Source organism: Myxocyprinus asiaticus, chromosome 12 (assembly GCF_019703515.2).
Source record: "Myxocyprinus asiaticus isolate MX2 ecotype Aquarium Trade chromosome 12, UBuf_Myxa_2, whole genome shotgun sequence".
In the NCBI taxonomy this organism is placed as follows: domain Eukaryota; kingdom Metazoa; phylum Chordata; class Actinopteri; order Cypriniformes; family Catostomidae; genus Myxocyprinus; species Myxocyprinus asiaticus.
Genome location: NC_059355.1, coordinates 46,266,395 through 46,274,427, shown reverse-complemented (window position 1 = coordinate 46,274,427; position 8,033 = coordinate 46,266,395).

Below are 8,033 nucleotides of genomic sequence, written 5' to 3'. Positions count from 1 at the left end.
TTGGGTTACTATGACTTAAACATATTCACCTTATTGATAATATTAGAATGACATCAGCTAGTTGAAGTCACTTAGTATTTATGTCTGTTCTATTAATGGACGGTCTAACCTACAAAGTGCACCCTTGAACTGTATATTCACAGCACACTATTTTACCTAGCTTTGTCAGTAGCTTTGGAATGACATGCTTGTTGTGCCGTCACCTTAATAGCTATATTTGTTTTCTTTCATTCTCTCTCTCTCTCTCTCTCTCTCCTTTTTGCAGATGACACACACAAATATACTGAATATATCAATTTACAAGCCAGATTCATTTTATTTTTGCATGTCAAAAAAGTATGAAAAGGTACCATGGCATTTTTGGACCTGTACAGTGCCATAGTAATAAGGTATTCTTTTAAGTGCCATGTTAATGGTATACGAATATGGTAATCATTCACTAACAAAAACTTACTTAAAAAGCACTGACATTACCATGGGACCATGATATTTCATGTTTGTTTTTTTTTTTGTTTTTTGGAAATGGTGCCATGGTAATACCATGTTTTTGTATATATACCATGGTAATAATATGGTATTGTTTGAAATACCATGTAAATACTATAGTATATGAATGTGGTAATCATTCACATCTAAAAAAATACCAAAAAATACTATGATATTACCATGGTTTTCTTACATGCTACCATGACATTCCATATGTTTTTGGAATTTATACCATGGTAATACCATGTTTATATATATATATATATATATATATATATATATATATATATATATATATATATATATATATATATATATTGCATGGTTAATCCTAAACAGGGATGTGCCAACTCCAAAAGGGGTGTCACTTCCACTCACAGTTAAGGTTACGGAAAGGGTTAGGTATAGGGGCTCCCTATATCTTTAATGGTGGTTTGGAGCAATGGTGATTTGCCCCTTTGTGGAGCAATGCCTGCAGCTATATCCTTCTCCATCGCTCTGCCATAGTACATAAATACATTTATACAGAACTGTTTAAGAGGGCGTGCCAGTTTTCTCCAAGCTCACATGAAAGAGATGGCATTTTACCACATTGAGACACCCACTCTCTAATCAGCACTGTGTGCATGATATCTAATCAGGACCACTTAATTTAGCCATCCAGTGAGTTCGACTTAATCCAGAAATGCAAAGCTTACATAAGAGACTGTCACTAGGTACTGCAAAAGGTGTCAAGACACTCAGACCTTTCTCTCTCTCTGCATGTTGATAAGCCTGGTGTGGTTAGTGAGTCATTTCTGTGTGACTCAGATCAGATCCTCAAACTGTCCTCAGACGCTCAGCACGCCGCCGCACCTGCTCAAGACGCACCAGCCCTAAATAAACCCGCTCTATATTTTCCCTTCTCGCCTCCCCACCTTTCTCCTTCTCTTTTTGAATCCTGATTCCATTTTTGTCTATTGATTTTTTGAGTTCTTCTCTGGTTCTTTCTCATATCAATAGATGCAATCAGGACTGAATTGGGTGCGTGTCGCGACCCCCGACCGCATGCAGATGGAAGTCACTGATTGTGCTTTGTTGCACGTCTGATACAATTTGACAGATTATCAGGTACAAGATTTCTCTTTTGCAAACAAATTTCAGCTTTTCACAACCATTCATTCAGAGTATAACTGAATGGATTCTTTTCCTTAAAATCTGCATCTTGTGTTCAAAGTAGTTTTTAAGAAAGTAAAAGAGCAGGAAAGTATCACTTGTTTGTTCCTCTTCCATGCAGTAATTTAAGAAAGTGCTTCCATAAAAGTGTGTACCTTTAACTTTCAGACATATGCTCTGGTCAAGCTCATGCACTTCATAATTTTATTAATTAAATCTTGATTATTTACACAATTGCAAGAGAATTACCTAACAGGATGGAGCAACAAAGTCTCATAACAACTTGTAATAATGTGTACGTGATAGCAAAATCTTAAGATATTGAACGACTTAAGCCAGAAACATGAGTACGCATACTGCATGTAAGCACGTGACCAGCGCATTGCCATGTGCGGTCCAGTAACTGTGGCAGTAACAGCCTCAGTCCTCAAGGGGGTGGTAGATTTACCTTCAAACATTTGTGCCAGTAAACTTGATGTTTTTTTTTTAGGTAACTTGCTTTAAATAAATTGACTTTAACTTACTTAGCAATATTCTCTTTAAACTGTTGCTTCGCCATGACTAGTTGAATTAAAAGATACACAGTTCGCACTAATCTCGCTATAGCGCCCCTTGCAGCAATGTTGAGAATGCAACACGTACTTGCATCGTGCTATGAATTGCGGTCTGACACATTTTGGAATGCAACTTCAGGATGAACTTTTCTATGAAAACAAGAAAAAATATCTTGTCATTTTGCTTCTCAAGTGAATGTATCTTGTTTTAAGAATGTTTAGATATTTTTATTGGAAAAGAAGACAAAAATTCTCTGTAAAGACCTTTTCACACCAAAGGCGATGCGATAGTGAGATTTGAATTGCAGATGAAAGGCCCATTCACATAGAAAGCGACGCGAATGATCACCGTTAGCACATTCATGCCTTTACAATAGGTGGTGCTAATTGACAAGCAATCTTACTCAGGTATGGTAGGTGTCTCAACGCACCTTTGAGCGGGTCTTTACTTCGCCCATCACGATGAGAAGAACCACTTGACATGTTAGCAAAATAACACAAGCAAATGTGTTTGAGTTCTCTCGTGAGCAGATCGAAAAAAGAAAACAGATTTCTCTACAAGCTACTGTAGTGATGAAGAGTTTATTGTTGATTTGCTCAACGAGAAAGAAAACATTCGAGACACTTTCACAAACTATTTCACTTCACCTGCGGAACAAATTGACTGGCAGTATTATCATGTATATACAGTCTGAGGGGTGATTAGAAATCGACTGTAACAAATAATTTTAATGGTTAAAACATGTTATCATTTGAAACAAAAGTGATTAAACGCCACTGTCACTGATACTGTATATAATTGTTTTAAGTACATTTGTTTAAAATCACTGCGTAATGCACACTCATAATGATTGTTAAAACAGATGTTGTCAATACTGTTGGAACAATATTGATTGTATGTTATTGCCATGTACATTTACTTGTGTTGCACTTTTGCTCAAAACCCTGAGCACATAGCTGTGTGGCCTGTATGCAGTGCATGAAACTAATAGTTTTGCAGCGCAAGATGATGGAACAGAGAATTCTTTGATGTATGTTGTATCGATCAAAGGAAAGACTCCATTACGTTTGTCTTTGTGTCATTTGTGTGTTTGTATGTGTTTATATGTGAGATCACAGAGCCATGCTCCCCCCAAGACAGGGGCCTGCGTCGGTCTAATGATTTATCGATCTTCCCATAATAGCCTCGGAATATATTTACTATGTAACCTCTTGGACGGCAGATTGGAAACATGTAATGAAAGGTGAGGGAGACAAATGCTAAATTTAAAAACAGTATCATGTCTACTGTTACAACATGGGACGTGTAAACACTACCAGAAAAAAAAGCAGCAGAGCATGATTTAATTAAACAATATAACAGGTTTACATAACATATATAGTTGTATGCAACATTCGTGTTTAATTGTATGTGTCTGCTCTACTGTGCTCTTTTCATTATCAAAACAGAATGCAATAACCATGTATGTACCATCGAAGTACCACATGTAACAAATGAATTGAATACCGCAGTATACGTGCATGCACACGTTTTTTTGCCTCACTATAACCGGTGTTAACAACAGCACATATAGCGCACAAATGCACCTCTGTAATGTAAAGATAATTTTGTTGCTATCACTAGGTTTCAATCAGCCTGAACTGGTGACATTTTTATGCAGATTATATTACGTTGTTCTTTACACATATTGTGGCAGTTTTGAGGTTAAATGTCCACTGAGTGGTGCTATAAGCGAGTTAATCATTCTCCCAAACAGATGACGTTTTGAAGGATAAAGGAATAGTTCACCCAAAAATGAAAATTCTCTCATCATTTATTTTTATGACTTTCTTTCTTCTGAAGAACACAAATGAAGATTTTTAGAAGAATTTCTCAGCTCTTTTGGTCCATACAATGCAAGTGAATGGGTGCCAAAATTTTGTAGCTCCAAAAATCACATTAGTCAGCATGAAAGTAATCCATATCACCATATCACAGTGGTTAAATCAATGTCTTCAGAAGCGATATGATAGTTGTGGGTAAGAAACAGATCTATATTTAATTCAATTTTTTGCTATAAATTCTCCTCCTTGCTCAATGTCCACTTTAAAGTCGGCATGAAACGGAAGTTGCAACTGACTTCACTTCCATATTGTGACGTATTTCCAAGTGAAACAGCTTATCAAACAAGAAAAAAATGTAGGGCGGGGATTTGAGTTCAGTAAGTCAGACTGGAGGTCTGAATCAGGCGGTGGGGGTATGTGATGAGGAGAAGGGCGTGGCCTGGCCGAGAGGATGCACGCCCGGCACTGAGTTGCCCAATCAGTAGGAGAGGGATAAAGAAGGAGACAGGGATGCCAGAGAGAGAGAGACAGAGAGACACATGTGTGTGTGTTTATGCTGCTGTGTTTTCAGTTTGATGTTCTGTCTAATTAAAGTCTTTTTATTTGTTCCTCCGGTTCCCGCATCCTCCTTTCCTGAACTTTTACACTGATGCCGAAACCTGGGAAAGGAGGAAGAGCACGCTGTCCGGAAGAACTCGCCGCTGCTGTCCGGCGGGAGATGGAGGAACTGCTGCCGGAGGTTTCCCCGGCCTGAATCGGGCGGTGGGGGTATGTGACCAGGAGGAGTGTGTAGCCGGGCCGAGAGGATGCACGCCTGGTGCTGAGTTGCCCAATCAGCAGGAGAGGGATAAAGGAGGAGCCTGGGATGCCAGAGAGAGAGAGAGAGAGAGAGAGAGAGACAGAGAGAGACGCACGTGGCCGCTTTGTGTGTTCGTCGATGTGTCATTATGTTTTCAGTTCAGTGTTTGTGTTTGTGTTAATTAATGTCTTGTTGTTTGTTACTCCGGTTCCCAAATCCTCCTTTCCCGAATAAGTAGAGATCCGTTACAGGTATTTATAAGAAAGGGGCAGGGTTTAAGTGGAGTAAATGATTGGAGAAGTCCTGCATATGTCACCAGAGAGAAGTCTGTCGTTTCACCAGAAGATCGAGTTATGACATTTTTTATAGATCATGAGGTAAAAAATAAAATAAAAATACAAAATAATAATAATAATAAATAAATAAAAAAATATGCATAGATGAATCGTTCACAATAAGATCAATAACATGCATTTAGAAAAAAGATAGGGTGAATTTTCATTTCATGCCGACTTTAACTTTCACATTCTTCTTCTTGTGTTTTTGGTGATTCAGATTCTTCATGCAGACGCCCCCTACTGGGCAGGGAGAAGAATTTCTAGCAAACATTTACTTAAATATTGATCTGTTTCTCACTCACACCTATCATATAACTTCTGAAGATATGGATTTAACCACTGGAGTCATATGGATTACTTTTATAATGCCTTTATGTGCTTTTTGTAGTGTAAAATTTTTTGCACACTTTCACTTGCATTGTGAGGACCTAAAGAGCTGAGATATTTTTCTAAAAATCTTAATTTGTCTTATGCAGAAGAAAGAAAGTCATACACATCTGGGATCGCATGAGGGTGAGTGAATGATGAGAGAATTTTCATTTTTGGATGAACTATTCCTTTAATGCTCTGACGAGTTTTAAATCAACAAAACCTACCTACCTCCCTCCCTACCCTAAACCTAACTGAAAATGTCATTAAAAGCAAACTGTGAGATGAAGGACCTGTACCCCAGTTGCTTGCATTGCAAGTGCAACACTCTATCAGTTGAGCTACTGCGCAATTTGATCACACTTGAACAAGCTTGTAAATATAGTTGGTTATGTAATGCAAACTTATTTATTTGCATTTTCTTACTCAGTTCAGATATGATCAGTAACGTGTGTTACTTTAAGAGACAGACAAAGAAATCATGTAACAGTGAGTGTATAATTTAACCTCATTGAGTCAGTTTGTCAGTGGAAGAGAGCCAATGAGTTACTGATCTTAGACTAGAGTGACGTTTGATGATCACGTTTCTAAATTAAGTCCTGATGGTCCAGTCTATAACCTCCATTCATAAGACACTTTAACACAAGTACCCTTACAAAAACTTACTGTAACAGTGATATTTACTTTTTACTCCAAAGTAACTGAATACCAGAAAGAATACCATGATATTACCATGGTACATGTAAAGAAAACATACAGCAGTAATATCATGGTATCATGTCATTTAAAATATAAAACTTCTTGTAAGCCTGTGATTTGAGACATTTTTCTATTTTTTATTCTATAAGCCCAAAATAACAATGCAAGCTAAACAAAATGTATAACATCATATGCTTAATAAATACTGTGCAGTCACACAAGCAGACAGTACAGTATAAAAGAATTTGCATTATCCATACCAATAATTATATTTGAGTGTGTATGGTAAAAAATTAATTAAAAGCAACCGTATTACGTCAAGCCAAACAAATATAGATTGAAATTAGGCGAGTGTCCTGGAATTCGCTCCAGAATGTTTACGATCACTCAAGTGTATGTATAGAGCCACGTTGCATTAAGAATGACAGGCCTGAACAGCTGCATCACCAACCACTGTTTTGGAAAAGTGTTTAACATGCCAACATTGCGGACAATTTTCCATACCAAAGGCACATGGTCATGGGTCACATCAGTGACAGGGTGCACAGGGTGAATTGTGCTTACATTATCTTACCAGTTGCTACCTGATAATTGACTGACAAAGGGGTCTATTTATTGGCACATTACATGTCACGTTATCATTTCAAATTGCTTTGGTTGGGCGGAAAGTCCTATGATCCTAATCATTTAGGATCTGTTTACCTTATTTCTGTGTTCTCTTACAGCAAAATACTATAATATACTAGGTCTTTCTGCGGTGCCTTTTTTGTCCCTAATGAAAATCATGACATATTACATTTAAAACATAGACTGAAAGTGCTTCCAAAAGGAAAACTGCTATCAAACGGATATGGGTGTTTCTTCAATTTTGGGCCATTTTCATGTTGATTTTTATCCAAACGAGCAGGTTTCAATTTTCTCTTTCTGATATACATTATAGATGTGTGTTATTAGTTACCAGGCCATATAATTTATTTTGGTACTTTTTAAATGCATTTTATGTATAGATTTTACCATTTTAGCCATGTCCCAGATCCGGACATTAAATATGAATCCAATCAAAGAGTGAAATAAACAAGCCATTTCAATATTAATTTTGTGAAAATTATTTCTATCCATTTTTAAAGTTACGACTGTCCCATAATTGTGATGTCATTTACACCACATATATTTTTTTTCTCTTAATTGAATGTGCTTGTTAACCAAGTCAACAAAAGTGTCAGTGAAATGCATGATTGAGATTAAATAAGAGACAAATTGTGTTTCAAGAAAAAAATTATAATAACAAAGGTAAATATCACCTGTGAGAAGAATATTTTTATTGGCCATGATTTAAACTGTGATTTTTCCAGATTATGCAAAAAGTGTGAAAATATTATTTCATATATTGTGTGTTTTCAGGATACACACTTTATATATATATATATATATATATATATATATATATATATACACACACACACACACACACACACACACACACAAAATAATTCAGTTATATTATTGTATATAATGTATTACAAAATCAAATCACTTGAACTGAGATCTGTTGAATAAATCCTCTGAAATTTATTTGTCTGAAATTGTTCAATGGTAGTATATGTTCCTCAGTATTGCTTTCCACCCTGATAGTATCTACTAATGACAGCTTTAACAAATTAACCCAACTATGAAATCATTCTACTGATGTTACATCACATTTCAAGAGAAATTGGGAAATAAGGGAAACAAGGAAAACCTAACAAGTTTCAATCCTCCTTTAAATTTGTGATTGTTTTAATGCTTTATGATCAGTTGCACCTTGTCCAA